This window comes from Tamandua tetradactyla, chromosome 18 (assembly GCF_023851605.1).
Source record: "Tamandua tetradactyla isolate mTamTet1 chromosome 18, mTamTet1.pri, whole genome shotgun sequence".
Classification (NCBI taxonomy): domain Eukaryota; kingdom Metazoa; phylum Chordata; class Mammalia; order Pilosa; family Myrmecophagidae; genus Tamandua; species Tamandua tetradactyla.
The window spans coordinates 7,194,048-7,207,935 of record NC_135344.1 but is presented as its reverse complement, the minus strand read 5'-3'; the positions used below and the strand labels follow the sequence as shown (position 1 = coordinate 7,207,935).

At 53.1% G+C, this 13,888-nt stretch overlaps 1 protein-coding gene across 10 annotated transcripts in view; it reads left to right on the top strand.

The window, feature by feature from the left end:
• TSHZ1 (teashirt zinc finger homeobox 1) overlaps positions 1-13,888 on the top strand; it is a 77,254-nt gene that overhangs the window by 42,159 nt on the left and 21,207 nt on the right. Inside the window, exon 5 of one of the 10 annotated variants that reach the window (XR_013165018.1) lies at positions 3,860-8,219. The exons of the other annotated variants lie outside the window; for them this stretch is intronic. The gene's annotated coding sequence lies outside the window, so the exon portion shown is untranslated. Of the gene's footprint in view, positions 1-3,859; positions 8,220-13,888 lie in introns of those variants that run through there. 10 annotated transcript variants of the gene reach the window in all.

The following is a 13,888-nucleotide window of genomic DNA, read 5'->3' as shown; positions in this document are numbered from 1 at the left end:
GTAGGCAGAGACAGCACGTGTGTGCTTCTCACTCGTCCCTGCTCAGATGTCACCCACGCTGGCCGGGGCCGCAGCTCTGTGTGTGGGAAAGTGACTTTTATCATCCTCTTTAAGCTGTGGCGTTTCAGATGTGGTATTTTTTTTCTTACAACAGACTTGTTAGGAAGAGCTGTTCTTTCTGAATATCCAGGTAACTCGATTTTGTTGCCTGTTTGTCAGAAAACCCTGGTGAGTCTCTATCTGCATCACGGATTAAAGGACCTGCTGTTGTTTATTGAGCTTCTGAAGAAGACAGAGCTTTATCAGACCCATCTTCAATTGATAGATCATCAATGAGCATTTGACAGGTCACTGTAGTCCAAAAATCGCAGGTCATTTCTTTGCAATAATTCATTTAAGGCATTCACCCAAAAAATGATGTGCATGGAAGGTGCAGGACTGCTTTAAGTGCTGCCTAAGCCGGACGTCTGCCCGTCGCGTGTCAGATAGAAGTACCCAGTTCTGTCCATGTTTCAGAATCTCAAGGAACACAAACCATAGGAATTCAAAGTTGAGTTTCTTAATAAAAGCAAGTGTCAAACCTGCAGCTTTCCATGAGAAATGTTTTTAAGGGCCATTGATATTGGAGGATATTTTGTGACCTTGTAAACTGATGATTGTTTAGAACTCCAGTCTAAGTGGTGAGTGGTTTAAGCGCTGCGTGTGCAGGAGCAGGGACTGGTGTCTGTAGAAGCATTTGTGGAAGGTCCCACGCTGAGCTGCTTTTCTCCCTGGAGGGTGTTTCCCGTTGGGGTGCCCCAGGTCACAGGTCACATCCTCCGTGCACCCCACCCTTCAGCTTCTTGGTGCAGGCTCCTGTGCTCACAGAAGCTCAGCTGCTGGCAGGCTCTGTGCCTTGGGGACTCACCTGACAGCGCTGTGACTCAGTTTCCACATCTGTAAAGTGAGGATTCTCTAGGTCCTTCCACGAGAGGCATCGAGGGGAGCCCTTGGTTTGAGCTGGCGGGGCTGCCTCTGGGAGGCCCGCGGGTGGGGCTGGAGGCACTCCCCACCACGCCGGGTGGTCTGGGGTGCCCGCCTGCCTCTGTGCTCCACTGTCCCCCGGCTGAGCCTGGCGCATGGGGCAGCAGGCACAGGCCTGTGGCTCGGCCTCGCCCTCGGATAGCATGGTTTTGCTGCGGTGTAGACAGAGCAGTGGTGCCTGCCTGCCGACGAGGCGCTGTCTCCACAGTCACGCCCCCAGGTGCCAGGTGCTTGTGGAGATGGGGCTTGGTGTGCTAGCCGCATGGCCTCCCCGACGCCAGGACTCCGACAGGAGATGTCAGCAGTTGTTGTGTTGAGTAGTGCACAGCTGAGGTGTGTGCCATCTAGATTAGGTGAGTTTACGTAGAATCATAGGTCAGTGCGTTGTCTGTACCGTAAGGGGCTTCGTGTTTAAGTTTGTTCGTGGGGAGAGGAGTGATTTTTTCCCCTAGAGCAGTGAATTTTAGCACAGGAATGTTTCCCTTGGTAGTGTGGCATGGAAAGTGGGTCAGTGCACCGGGGGCGGCTGGCCGGCACCACCTGTGAACTCTAGTCTGTTAGGCAGAGCCACCAGCCGGTTTGGTGAGCCGGGACGCTCGGTCCTCGAGAGTCCTCGAAGCGCCCGCTTGTCTGCTAGGACGGCCACCTCTCACCCCCGTAAATGTCAGTAACGACAGCGACGTCAGCGTCTCCTTATCCACGTGCTCCTCACTTAGTCCTTTTTAAAACGTTATAAAACAATACATGCTCATTTTAACTAGTAATACAGAGTACACACGTGTCCCCCACGCTTTCTCCACCCTTTCCCGCCCCCCACCCATGGTCCTGGAGCTGTTCTCTGTGCTCACACACGTGTGTGCAAATAGGTGCACAAACGCAGCGTCTCCTTTATGTTAACAACATGGCACTGAGCTCTGTCCACCGCTGTCAGTTTGACTTTCTCTCAGCGTGTTTGTTTTCCTAGAGATGCCCCACATCTCCTTACTGCTGTGTCATTTTCCGGGAGAGGCCCCCCCACCCCCCGGGGCTCTGCCTCTCCTGTGGGTGGATGGTCAGGGTGCGGGGTAGGGGCTGCGGTGTTTTCATCTCAGGGCCCGGGGCCTGCAGATGGGCTGTGGGGAGCACGGCCACCCCCGGGCCCCTGTCCACGCAGGCGCCCCCTCCCAGGGAAGCTCTCAAGGCCCGAGTGGCTGGAGGGGACGTGGTGGGGAGGCAGGTGCTGGCCCCGGGCTTCTCTGTCTCCCAGCCCAGCTTCCTATGTGGCCTCGGCTGGGGGGGGCCGGGCCGCGGGGCCTCCCATCTTCGCCCAGCGCTGGCTCCGTGTCTGCCCTTCCTGGTCTCGCAGCTTCCCCGGGCGCCGCTTCCTTGAGGCCCCTTCCCACGCGCTGCCGCGGAGGCCCTGGGCCCGCTGTGGGGTGCAGGGAGGGGGTGGGGTCCCCCCACCTGTGCTGAGCCCATAGATGAGGGGGTGCAGGGGAGGGGGAACAAGATCCCCCACTCTGCTGACCTGTAGGTGAGGAGGCATGGGGGGAGGGACAGGACAGGGGTGTCCCCACCGGAGCATCTTCGCTGTGACTTTCTGCACGAGGATGTGGAACAGGGCGCGAGGGTGAGGGCGTGGGGCAGGGCATGAAGGCGGGGGGCGCGGTGAGGGGGGCGAGGGCGAGGGCGTGGGGCGTGGGGCGAGGGCATGGTGCGGGGCACGAAGGCGGGGGGCACGGTGAGGGGCGCGAGGGCGAGGGCTGTGGGGCGAGGGCATGGTGCGGGGCACGAAGGCCGGGGGCGCGGTGAGGGGTGCGAGGGCGAGGGCTGTGGGGCGGGGGGCGGGGACGGGGCGGAGCACGAGGGACGTGAGGTGAGGGCTGGGTGTGGGGCTGGGCGGGAATGGCGGGCCCCACGCACACTGCGTGGTCTCCCTCAGGCCCAGGGCGGTGCCATCACCCTGTGCAGAGCGTTGCTGGGTCCCTGGGAGGGACAGAGTCATTGCCCACACCTGCCATCGTGGAAGGAAAGGTGCCAAGGAGGAAGCTGTCCCATCTGGGTGTGGAAGGCTGTGAGCTCCAGGTCTGGGGGGGCGGGGAGCAGGGGTTGCAGGTGGGGCCGCAGGGGTGGGTGACCTTCCTCAGGAGGAGACAAGGAGAGAAGCCGCAGTGTCTCTCGGGTTCCCGGCGACAGCGCTGTCGCAGTGCAGGGTCTCCAGGGCGGGCCCTGTCTTCAGCCAGAGATTGCTTGTCACGCCTCTTGGCTCCTTCTTTCAGGGCCTGACCGAGCACCCCCCCTCTCCCCCAGGCCAGGCCCCTGCTCCCACACAGCCGCCAGGGCCCTGCCTGCCTCTGGAACCCCGGTCACCGTCCTCACTGCCTGGGCTGAGGGCCTGCCCGGCTCGGCCTGCCTGCTGCCCCTGTCCTGGCCGAGGCCACAGGCCGCATCGCAGGGGGCGTCCCCTGCCCACCCCGAAGGCACGCTGTCTGATCCAGTGCCGAAAGGAAAAGGCTGGTTTTGGTGGCTGTGTCGTCACATGGCTGATCTGAAGTAGGGTGCGTGTTAATTTCCATGTAGGAACTGTGGTCTGGGTTAGTTTAATAAGTCTGTGCAATAAATGAACCAAATAAGGAGCTGCCTGTTACAAGGCGCGTGGCCACAGTTGAGGCTGGCCCTGAGGGGGGGGGCCGCCTGGCATGGTGGCTCGTGTCCCTGCAGGAGGTGTGGGCTCGTGGCCCTTTAGGCAGGTGTGGGGTCCCTGTGGCTCTGATGAGATGGGACCTGGGAAAGCAGGGAGGATTTGAGAGGCCATCCTAACACCCAGTACTACGTCTCTAGGATTTCTGCTTTCCAGAGAGAAGTTGATATTGAAATAAGGGGACAGTCACACGGACACCCTGATTCTCAGCAGGCTCCTGGAGGTTCACCAGAAGACACTGGCCACATGAACTCAAGGAAGCACCTTCACCTTCTATTATACTGTAAAAAAGCAAAACCCCGGTGTGCACGACGCCTTAAGGTAGAACGCTGCGCTGCAGGACCCGTCCTCATGACAGAAGCTGCACGTGCTCCTCTGTGTTCTTTCTTTCACCCGTTCGGCAACACTCAGGACGCCAACTGCATGCCCGGCGTCGCCATAGCAGGTGCTGTCCAGGCGACAGCGTATCCAGATGGAGAAGGCATAGCTTCTAGGCCATTGATGTCAACTTACCTTGTCAGGTTGCCTCTTGCCTTGTATCGTCTGGTTTCTCCTTTTACATCTGAGAAAATTGTGTTTACTCCCTTTAAAACACAGTTGGCTTAGGCCCATTTCCTGACCTCAAGGTAGGTCCTGTTGTCGGGAAGGCAAGTGCAGGCTGAGAGCGAGCGCGGCCTCTCCAAGGTGCCCCACCCCTGCTCGGCCACCCCCCTTCGCGGCATCTGTCCTCTTCGCAGCCTTTTGCCACCCTCTTTGACCTCCCCGCCAGCCTGTCTCTCCACTTCGAAGAAGCTGTGCCATCCTCTGTCCCCGGGAACTGCGCAGCCCTCCATTGGGTTCCCAGGGCCGTGTGCTCACCCGGCGCTGGCGCTCGCTGCGTCCTGCGTGATCTCAGTTTGGCTTTGCTAAAGCTGACGAAATGCAACATCCCGGAAATGGGCTGGCTGCGGCACGGGGGATTTATTAACTTAGAAATGTACAGTTCTGAGGCCATGAAATATGTCCACATTAAGGCATCAGCGGGGTGGTGCCTTCTCCCCACACACTGGCTGCCGGGCGTCCTGAGCGCCGTGGCGTGTCGCGGGGCCAGGCGGTGGCGGCGTCCGCTGGCCCTTCTCTGCTGGCACCCGGGGCCTGGTCTCCCAGCATGGCCGTCCTTCCTTAGCCCCTCCGCGGGCTGCTTCTGTCCTGCATCCTGCCCCAGAGGACCCCGGTAAGGGGGTTAAGACCCACCCTGAAGGGGGAGGCCCGCGTCTCCACGCACAGGTCTGCACCCGCAGGACGGGGTAGAAAGGATGGGGCCCTGCCGGGAGCTCAAGCCAGCACACCCACCTCCCTTCCTCCGCTCTGCCCGCACCGGCAGCATCACGCGTGGGGCTTGGGATGTGGGAGGGGTCACCGGCCACCACCCTGCCATGTCTGTGGTTGAGGAGGCGAGACTCGGGTGGTTGTGGGGCCTGCTCACGCCTGCCCAGGGCCGTCGGCGGGGGGTCGGGGGGCCCAGCTCCCTGGGCCCAGGCCAGGGTTTGGCACTGTGCCGGCAGACTCCTTCGATTTGGGGGGATGCTGGGGAGCTGGCACTAGACGGTGCTCAAGTTTTGTGACTGCCTGATTCTGTATGGATCTTATGGTCATAGCTTAAAAAAAATTTTTTTTAATAAAGGACAGTAACTATTTTGTCAGAAATATCATCTGTCCAACTAGCATTGTCTCTGTGGTGAAGTTGGATTCGACTTTTATCCCCTGACTTAGGACACCTCTAAGGCTGCAGGTCCAGAATGGACCTGCTCCCCGCTGCTGTTACTGTCCTCCCATTTCAGGCACCGCCTCTCCCGTTTCTCTCTCAGTCTCTCAGACACGCCCTTTTGTTTTGTGTTAAATATCAATATAAATAAGCAGTGAGCAATCTCACAAAATGACACCTTGTTGTGTACGCTCTTTCAAGACAAATGTCGCATCCCTAACTGTTAATACAATTAAATTAATTAAAAAATGTGTCTTTCAGTATTAAATTAATTTTAAAATGTATCTGTCAGTAAAGGAAATGATTTAGTTATGGTGTCAAGAGACGGTAACTGTGTCCAGCACTTCTAAGGTTCCTGTTTCCATCTTGGCAATTAAACATCGAGACTGTGTTTTTGTTGGTTGTGTGGTTGGAAGGGGCCTTTCATACGGATATGATAATTCAGTGTGAAGGAAAAATCAGTGTTTTTCTGGAGCTGGTTTGCATATGCAGGTCAGATTTCTATGCCAGTTTTATGGTTCAGAGGCAAACAAAATCACCTTTTACCAAGTTTTTGAAATGGAAGCTTCTTGTGTTTTGAGTTTGGAGGGGAGGGAGCTACCGAGGAGAAGGGAAGAAACAACTGTTGACATACACACCGCAGTGCTAGCAACAGTCAGAAATGTAAGGAGCTTTTCAGCTCTAATTGTATTTTTGCTCAAGGCTGGTGTGGGGGCCCCCTTGCCTGGCACCCCATGAGGGCACAGAAGCTTCAGTAGCTCTTGACCATATCATGGGCCAAAAGTATCCTTTGTATTTCTTCTTCTGTTAGAAAATACATTATTTTATACACTGGAGATATTATTTTAAAAAATTACATAATATCATTTCTTTATAGGATTAGAGTGCAATAATCAAAATAAGTGTTAAAAAAAAACTAGCTGGCCAGCGATCCTCTGAAAGTCCCTGGTTTTCATTATGATTATTTTACAAAAAGAAATGGAAAACAAAACGTCATCCAGTAAGTATGTTTGTGAGTAGCATCTATGTAAAATGGGTCGTTTGCTCCGAACAGGGATACACTACAGAAGCTTTCAGCTGGCTTCTATCAGAATGATTAGCTTAGCGATTATCTGTGCCTTCTGTTAACCTTTGCACGGGAGGGTGTTCCTGAGCTCTTGTGCTCATTGCCCTCCCTGCCTGGGCCCCCAGGACCACGGTGTGTGTTGTCAGGTCTAGAGAGCAGAGCAGAGGGAACAGGCTGTTTAAAAGGAATCGGCCTCTGATGACAGGTAGGAAGTTATTCGCAGTGGGGGTGACGGCCTGTGCTCTGGGTCCTTCGGGCAGGGTCCGAAAGGCACGTTGGGACCCCCATGCCTGGTGCAAACCCCTCGCCTTCCTACCCACAGGGGAACCGGTCAGGGTAAGCTCGTCAGGATCTGCATGCTTCGGTAGCTCCTTAAAAGTTTCACTCCTAAACTTTAGTCAAGTTGGTTTTTGTTTTTTTGAACCTGGGGGCCAAACGTTTCCAGTTCTGGAGTCTTAGCCCTCCTTTGCTCAGGTGCATGCTGGTCAAAGATGTACCGTACACGGCAAAATAAACTTCGTCTTCCTATATCGTCTTATTTTTTAAGAAGAGTTCAGGACAGAAAAAAGTGTCATTAAAAGAGATTTCATTGTTTAAACGAATACATTCATCATACTTCCATTTTAAAATATTTTCATTTGAGGGAGCAATTTTACACAAAGAGTGTGAGCCTACTTGTTCAATTTTTGGACCTTGGTAGAGAAGTGTTTTGCAAAGAAGCATATTTTGAGCTCTGAATTTCCTTTTAATTCTACATCTGTAAATTTAAGGTAGAACTGAAAATGTGCCTTTTGGTACCTTTTGCTCTGGTTCAGCCCCGAAGTAGAGAGCCTTTCGCTCATCTTGTGCATGTGCCTCTTTCCCTAAGTTGAGGCACTTGAAGCTGAGTAAACCATGTGCTTTCCTTCTGTCCTGTTTGGTTTGGGCTCCACTCCGATGCTTGTTTGACGCTAACATGAAATGTAATGCCTCCATGACCCATTTTAGCAGCCCATTATCATAATTTCACTGTCGCATGGCCGCTGAGTTAATGTACTTACAAATGACAGAGAAAGTGTGTTACATGACCTTAGGGTTTTCAAAAATTAAATGACGTAGTAGGTCATATTTCAAAGAATAGCTAAGGAGAAGGATTTTCGTTCGTGCATAAAGTTCTCTGCTCAGCAGCAGGATATTGTATGTCTTTTTTTATTGCACAAAAATGAGAAGTTTTTAAAATTCTAGATCCTTTATGTAAAATTTAATACTGGGGTAGGAAATGGAGTATTCAGGGGTAAATCTGCTTCTCCCCGTTCGTCCCCTCTCGCTTTCTACATGAGTACCCTTCAACACTCGGAAACGCAGACATACTTTATAATTCTTTTCTCATGATGAACTTGGTCTATTTTTTCACTCAAGTGAAGCCCAAGAATCCCCATCTAAAAGTCCAGAGAGTCCCTATATTCACTGAAATATGCTTTGTTAGGATTACTTAAGTGTAGACCCTTTTACCTTACATGGTTTAGGAAGCCTTGGCATCATTTTTTGTTCTTTTCAGGGGGCTGCCTCTTTGGCCCAAGGTTAACCTGAGTCTGAAGGCCACTGCTAAATAACTGGTCCATTGCCATTTCATCAGTGCAGAGTCTGCACTGCCCAGGCTTTATGGGGTTGTGAGCTCAGGTTGCAGAAACCCTCACGATGCGTGCCTGATGTTCTCCTGTCTCTGTGCTTGCGCCCGCAGGGTGGGGAAGGGAGGCAGCCCAGGGGCTGGGAAATCTGTCTGGGGTGGGGGGTGGGGTTCTCACCTGGTGTGGGCACTCGGTCCTCGAAATAAAGTAGCTTGCTGTTCTAGAATTGTCTCCCCAAGCCAGTAACCCTGTAGATTACACAGGATTTAAAGCACAACCAACTGAGCTAAGGCAGTGCTGTAGCATTTAGCCTCGTGCCTCCATGGACACGTAATAATTGAAAAGCAGCCCCTTTCGTGTGGTTGATGTTAAAGTAAACCTGGGCCCCGCGTGGCAGGCAGGCTGCGCTAGGTGGTGCAGAGCTACTTGCAATCCTGCCTGGGGTTTTGGCCGACCGAAATCCACCTTGTGCGTAAAAAATAACCATAATTAATGGAGTCCTTAAGGAACACGCCAAGAACAAGAGCCGGAAACAGCTCACTGGCCCCTGTTCTGTTGAAACATGAGGATGTTCTTTGAAAGCTGAAAAGTGAGACTAAAACTGAACAGCCTAAATTTTCCCCCAGCTCCCACCTGCAGGCTGTGCGATCGATGGCTCCGATTCAGGAGCTATGGTCGGGGATGCCTATCGATCACCTGGGAAGGTGCGCTGCTCCACCAGCGTGCCGTCGCGGGGCGTCTGCTTGGTGCAATTTGTAGCCTTTCAGATGTCAGGCTTTCAGCGCCTGGCAGTATTGACTTAATATTATTTAAAGTTACTAACATTTGAGGAAGCTTCTAGATTTCATCCGCACTGGATCATGCACCAAAATTAATTAAATTGCAGGGCAGAAAGATGTGGTTGCAGTGTGTGCCTAGAAATGCTGTCGTAATTACGTTTCTGACCCAAACAATTTGAGCTTTTAAAGAGTTTTCTGACATAGCCCTGAAGCTATATTTGTGTTATGGATTTGGGGACTCTAAACATTGTTTTACTTCCTTGATTTCAATGGACGCTAATTGCATGGCTCTCTTTTTCTTAAAATGAATCTACACCATGATTGTGAAAGTTACAGTGTTTCCCTGGGAGGAAACCTCCTGTGGCAGCTCTGCGCATCCCCCCACGGGCTGCTGATGGGAGCTGCTGTCTCCGGGTTTCCATCAGTAACGCCACCAAAGCCCCAGGCTCAGGCCATTGTTCGAACCCCAGGAGGTTTGTAGGACAAGGTGGGCTCTGGGTCACTCGCTGATGGTGGAATCCAGCTGGTTTGCCTTGTGGGGTCTGCACGGCAAGTGTTTCAGTTTTGCTTTGGTTTGGGTATTTGTGGAGGTTCCCTGGAGTCCAGACCACTGCTTCTCAGGTGAGCCTGAAATGGGTTCCAAGAAAGGTCCCTGCTGCCCGTGGGGAGGGGAATTTGGAGGAAGGAATGGGACTGAAGGAGCGCTTGCTGCCCCTTGGTGGCCTCCAGTGACCAGATGTGCTGCCTCCTTGAGCTCTGCCCCTGACTGCAGACCCAAAGCTGTGTATAAAAATGTTCTCCATGGGCCCTTGCTCCTTAAAAGAGGAGAGAGGTCTTCTGTACATGTATTTATTCCGACACGTGCTTGAGTAGAAGAGAGACGGGGTATTTTGTACACGTAGAAATGCATGAAGTTGTGCATTCTCAACCATAGCAGCACAGCCCTCTCCTTCAATTCCACATTGAATTCCAGAGACAGGGCAGGGAGGGCCGCTTCTTAGGACTATAACTTCTAGATGCTTCTCAGGGACAAGGTCACAACACCCCCCCCCCCCACACCAAGTCTGCTTCTTTAAGAAGTTGTGGCTGCGAAGGGGTTTATTAGTCCCATAAATCATCTTTCTTGTCAGTCAAACACGAAGGAACGCAGGACACGATACAGGCCATTTCAGCGATGGAATATAAATCACTGGAGATTAAATTATTAGATAATTTGGAAACTTAACAGTTTGTATTTTACACTTCCAATTGTTTTGCTGACTTGTACTTTTCCAGACTGTCCTGGATTTTATTAACCATCTTTAAAACATCTATCACCCCCTGCTCTTCATTTTCCAATGGGCAGATTTTCCCAGGAAAGAGACTTGCCTTCCTGATGCCTGCAGTAGCTGCTTCAAAAAGATTGCTGTATTTTCATCGACATGCAGCGCATTACCATAATTGGCTTTTCTACATGATAGGAGAGAGGAAATAATAATGTCATTTTATTTACAGCCGGAGTGTCGCTTTATGAGACTTCTCCAAGTTTCTGCCATGCTGTGTAGGTCAAATGACATCTTTTGATCTGTCCTGTCCAAAGACATCAAAGCTGAGTGGCATGTAATGGAGACCCAGTGACAAACCAAATCTAGAAAAGAAATAAGACTGCCAGTTTCCCATTAAACAGCCTGCTAAGCAGCACCGCTTCCCCGTGTCGGCTATGAAACTGCTCTGACCACCTAAATCAGGAGAATGAAAGGAAGCTGAATTGGACATTAGTACTGCAAATGACTGCCCTGATCGTCACCGTTTCCCTCTGCAGCCCTCCCCCCAAAACCAGCCAGCAAGCTGGGGGGGATGCCTGGGGGGCGGGGGCGAGGCTGGCTGCTTCCCCTGAGTTTGTGTCCTGCCACTTCCCGGCTTTCTGATCTGGTTTATTTAGGTTTGACACCAGCCAAACGGTGGCGCGGGTATCTCTGACAGATACTCTTACTGATTTAGCGTGAGGCAGAGCGTAGGAAAGACGGATCTTCTGAGTCAGGCTCTCAGAGTGTTTTCTTTCTTTCTCTTTTTTCTTACTCCCATTTCTACCCCCTCTTCTGACTTTAGGATCCCAGGTGAGGGGCTTCTATCTGCAGTCGGTTTCAGAACCTTTGCCGAGCTGTGCTCCATCGGCTGGCGTGCTGGTCAGCATGTTGGAAGCATGGTTTCATTTGCTTAAAGCAGGTGTTTGTAACTAGATGTTGGTAGGTGAGTAGCTGCTGCTATAAAACAGCGAGTTCACCTTCTTAGGTGTGTCACTACGTAAATTTACATCGTGGGCACGAGAAAAGCAGTGTCCTAAATGTGTGTGTTGGCACCACCTTGCTTTGGGTTGAGCTTGGAGGCTGTTCTCTCCTTCCTGATCCCAGTGGCCGTGCCCAGGCCCATGGAGGCAGCGCGAGGACCCATGGGACATGGTTCTTTCCCGCCGTCCAGGAGGTGACGCCCCGATGGGGGAACAGAGCAATAGCCCCGCCACTGCGGCCCTACCAGGGGATGAGGTGTGCAGTGGTGTGGGGGATGCTGGGAGGCCCTTCTGCCTGAGGGTAGCTGTGGGGGGGTCACGGAGCTGCCTCCTTTGCCACAGGAGCCTGGGATGACGTGCTACAAAGCCTGCCCATAACCAGGGGTCCCCGGCAGCCAGCTCAGATGGGACCCAGACGTCTTAGCAGAACTGCCCAAGACCCCAGAAGAATTTTGCTGACCTCATGGGGACAGAGCCCAGGCATTACAAGTGGCTTACTCCGTGCCTGGAGTCCCCTAACTCATGCCGGTTAAGTGCGTGAGGTCAGTTGCAGGTTGGGTGGTTCAGCCTGGGCTCTAAAAGGCCACCAGGGTTGCAGCCCCGCTGTGCCTCAGTTTCCTCATGTGACAAATGGAGAGTAAGAAGAGTATCTCCCTCCCTACGGATTTCTGTGTAGCTAAAAAGTTAATAAACAACGAGTGCTTAGCATCGTGGCTCGTACAGGGTGAGGGTTCAATAAATATTTCCTGTTGTTATTTGGTGCATTTTAATCCAAAGCATCATATGCTGGTTGAACAGATATTCTGTGGGCATGAAATGTTTGTGTAAGGACAAGGAAATTATTTCTTTCAAAATAATGGTACATTATTAGTCCTGCCAAATAAACTGCTAATGTGCTGAAAAAAGTCATTCTCTTTATCTGGCTGGATCATTATCTCAGAATATATTTGATTCCTTCTTATTTTAAGATTGGACAGCAGTGTTGCCACTGAAAAAATGTTTCTGGTGATTGTAAGTGACTTTCCTTCTTTCCCTAGAGAATACATTTACATGTGTATCCCTTTTTCCTTCCAGGCTACCCTTGGAGGTATTTGAACACTCGTAGTGTTGCACTTCACATTGTGAGACTAGCCACTTGACACTTGCTCTGATTTGACCTTGTGAACCTTCACCTCTGACCCCTCCCCATAGGACAGATTAGTTCAGGGATTTTATGTGTGTGTGTGTGTTTTCTTTCTTTCTACCTCCAAATATTTTCTTTCCCAGTTTTTTTCTCATTAAACCTACCCAGCTCTTCTTTCCAATCAGTTTCACGAACAGAACCAAAGACGACAGAAGGGAAGGAGAGAAATGTGGAAATTGCTTTTAGACCTTGGTAGATGAGGGGCGGAATTTGCTGCAGCTGCTCTGAGCCGGAAAGGCTTTCCTCCCAGAGCTGGTGCAATAGTCTGTGTTTTGTTTTGCACTCCACAAATGAGACTTCTGTTTTCAATCTTAAAAAAATGTGTTGGCCCATCCGTGTAGCTTGCCCCTGAGCCCCCCTGTATTGGGGGTGTTTTGAGCTGTGGAGGCAGGTCCGCCCACTGGCCCCCCAGAGGCACAGTGGGGGGGTGCCCTCGGGCTCCCGGGGAGTGGTGGCTCGCTTGTCCCGTTTTGCAAATGAAGGCAGGTCCCATCATCTGAAGCGTCATCGCAGCCTCGACCTTGGCTGTCAGGGGCGAAGGGCCTGGGGCCGGCGGGGCCTGAACCCCGACCTGGCTTGAGCCCAGCTTCCACCCTGGCAGCCAGGGAGATCCTGTCTGCAGCTTCAGCGTGGGATGCGGATGAGGAGTGAAAGCCGCTCACCTGCTGCAGTCATTCCCCAGGTGCCCCAGGCGCCCCGCGCCGGCATTGCAGCGGGAATTTGCTCCACGGCAGTGTCACCTGTCGGGGTGAGTTGTGCCACAGTCTATCTGAGGTGACAGCCGTCTTTGGGAGCCAGCGTCTTTACCTGAGCTCTCTTTTATCATCCACGCTGGGAAGGTAACATTTCGACAAGGTGGTTTCCTGCCCCCTCTTCCCTCCCCCAGCCCCCCTCCTCCACGGCCCCCCTCCGCTCCCCCGGAGGACCTGATCACAACTTCCCACTGACAGAGCGTCTCCCTGCAAGTGAAATGAGCCCAGCTGGCCTGGGAGCGTTCACCTGGAGACGGTGACGTGCCGGTGTGCGAAGCTAACGAACCAGGGCCCAGAGCCCAGGCCTGAGGGTGGGGCCAGGGGGCCTGGGTCATTCCTGCGTCCCGGGCCCCCCAGTGAAGTGTGGGCGCCGTTGGGGTGCCCATGCCTGCCCCACCCCGTAGCCGTGATCTGTGTGTCACGGGAACAGGCCAGGTGCTTCCATTCTCATGTCGCTGACAGGGATGGAGGTGAGCATTTCCGAGAAATACCTGGACGGGGCAGCGACGGGGCAGCGACGGGGCGGACCGGCCTCGGCGCCCTGTGTGATGGGAAGGCCGGTGAGGAGCTGGGCGCCTGGTGTGCAACGGGAGGGGACGTGCGGGCCCCTCCCAGGTGGACCGCGGCCGCCCTGGCCTTCTGGAAAAGACCTTCGCTGGTGACCTGTGAGCTCATCCCAGGGAGGAGGAGAGCCGCGGAGCCGGGGAGGGCAGCCTGGGGGGCTGCTGCCGGGTCAGCCGCGGGGCCATCTTCTCCTGTCTCAGGACCTGGTTGCTAAGACTTTCCTG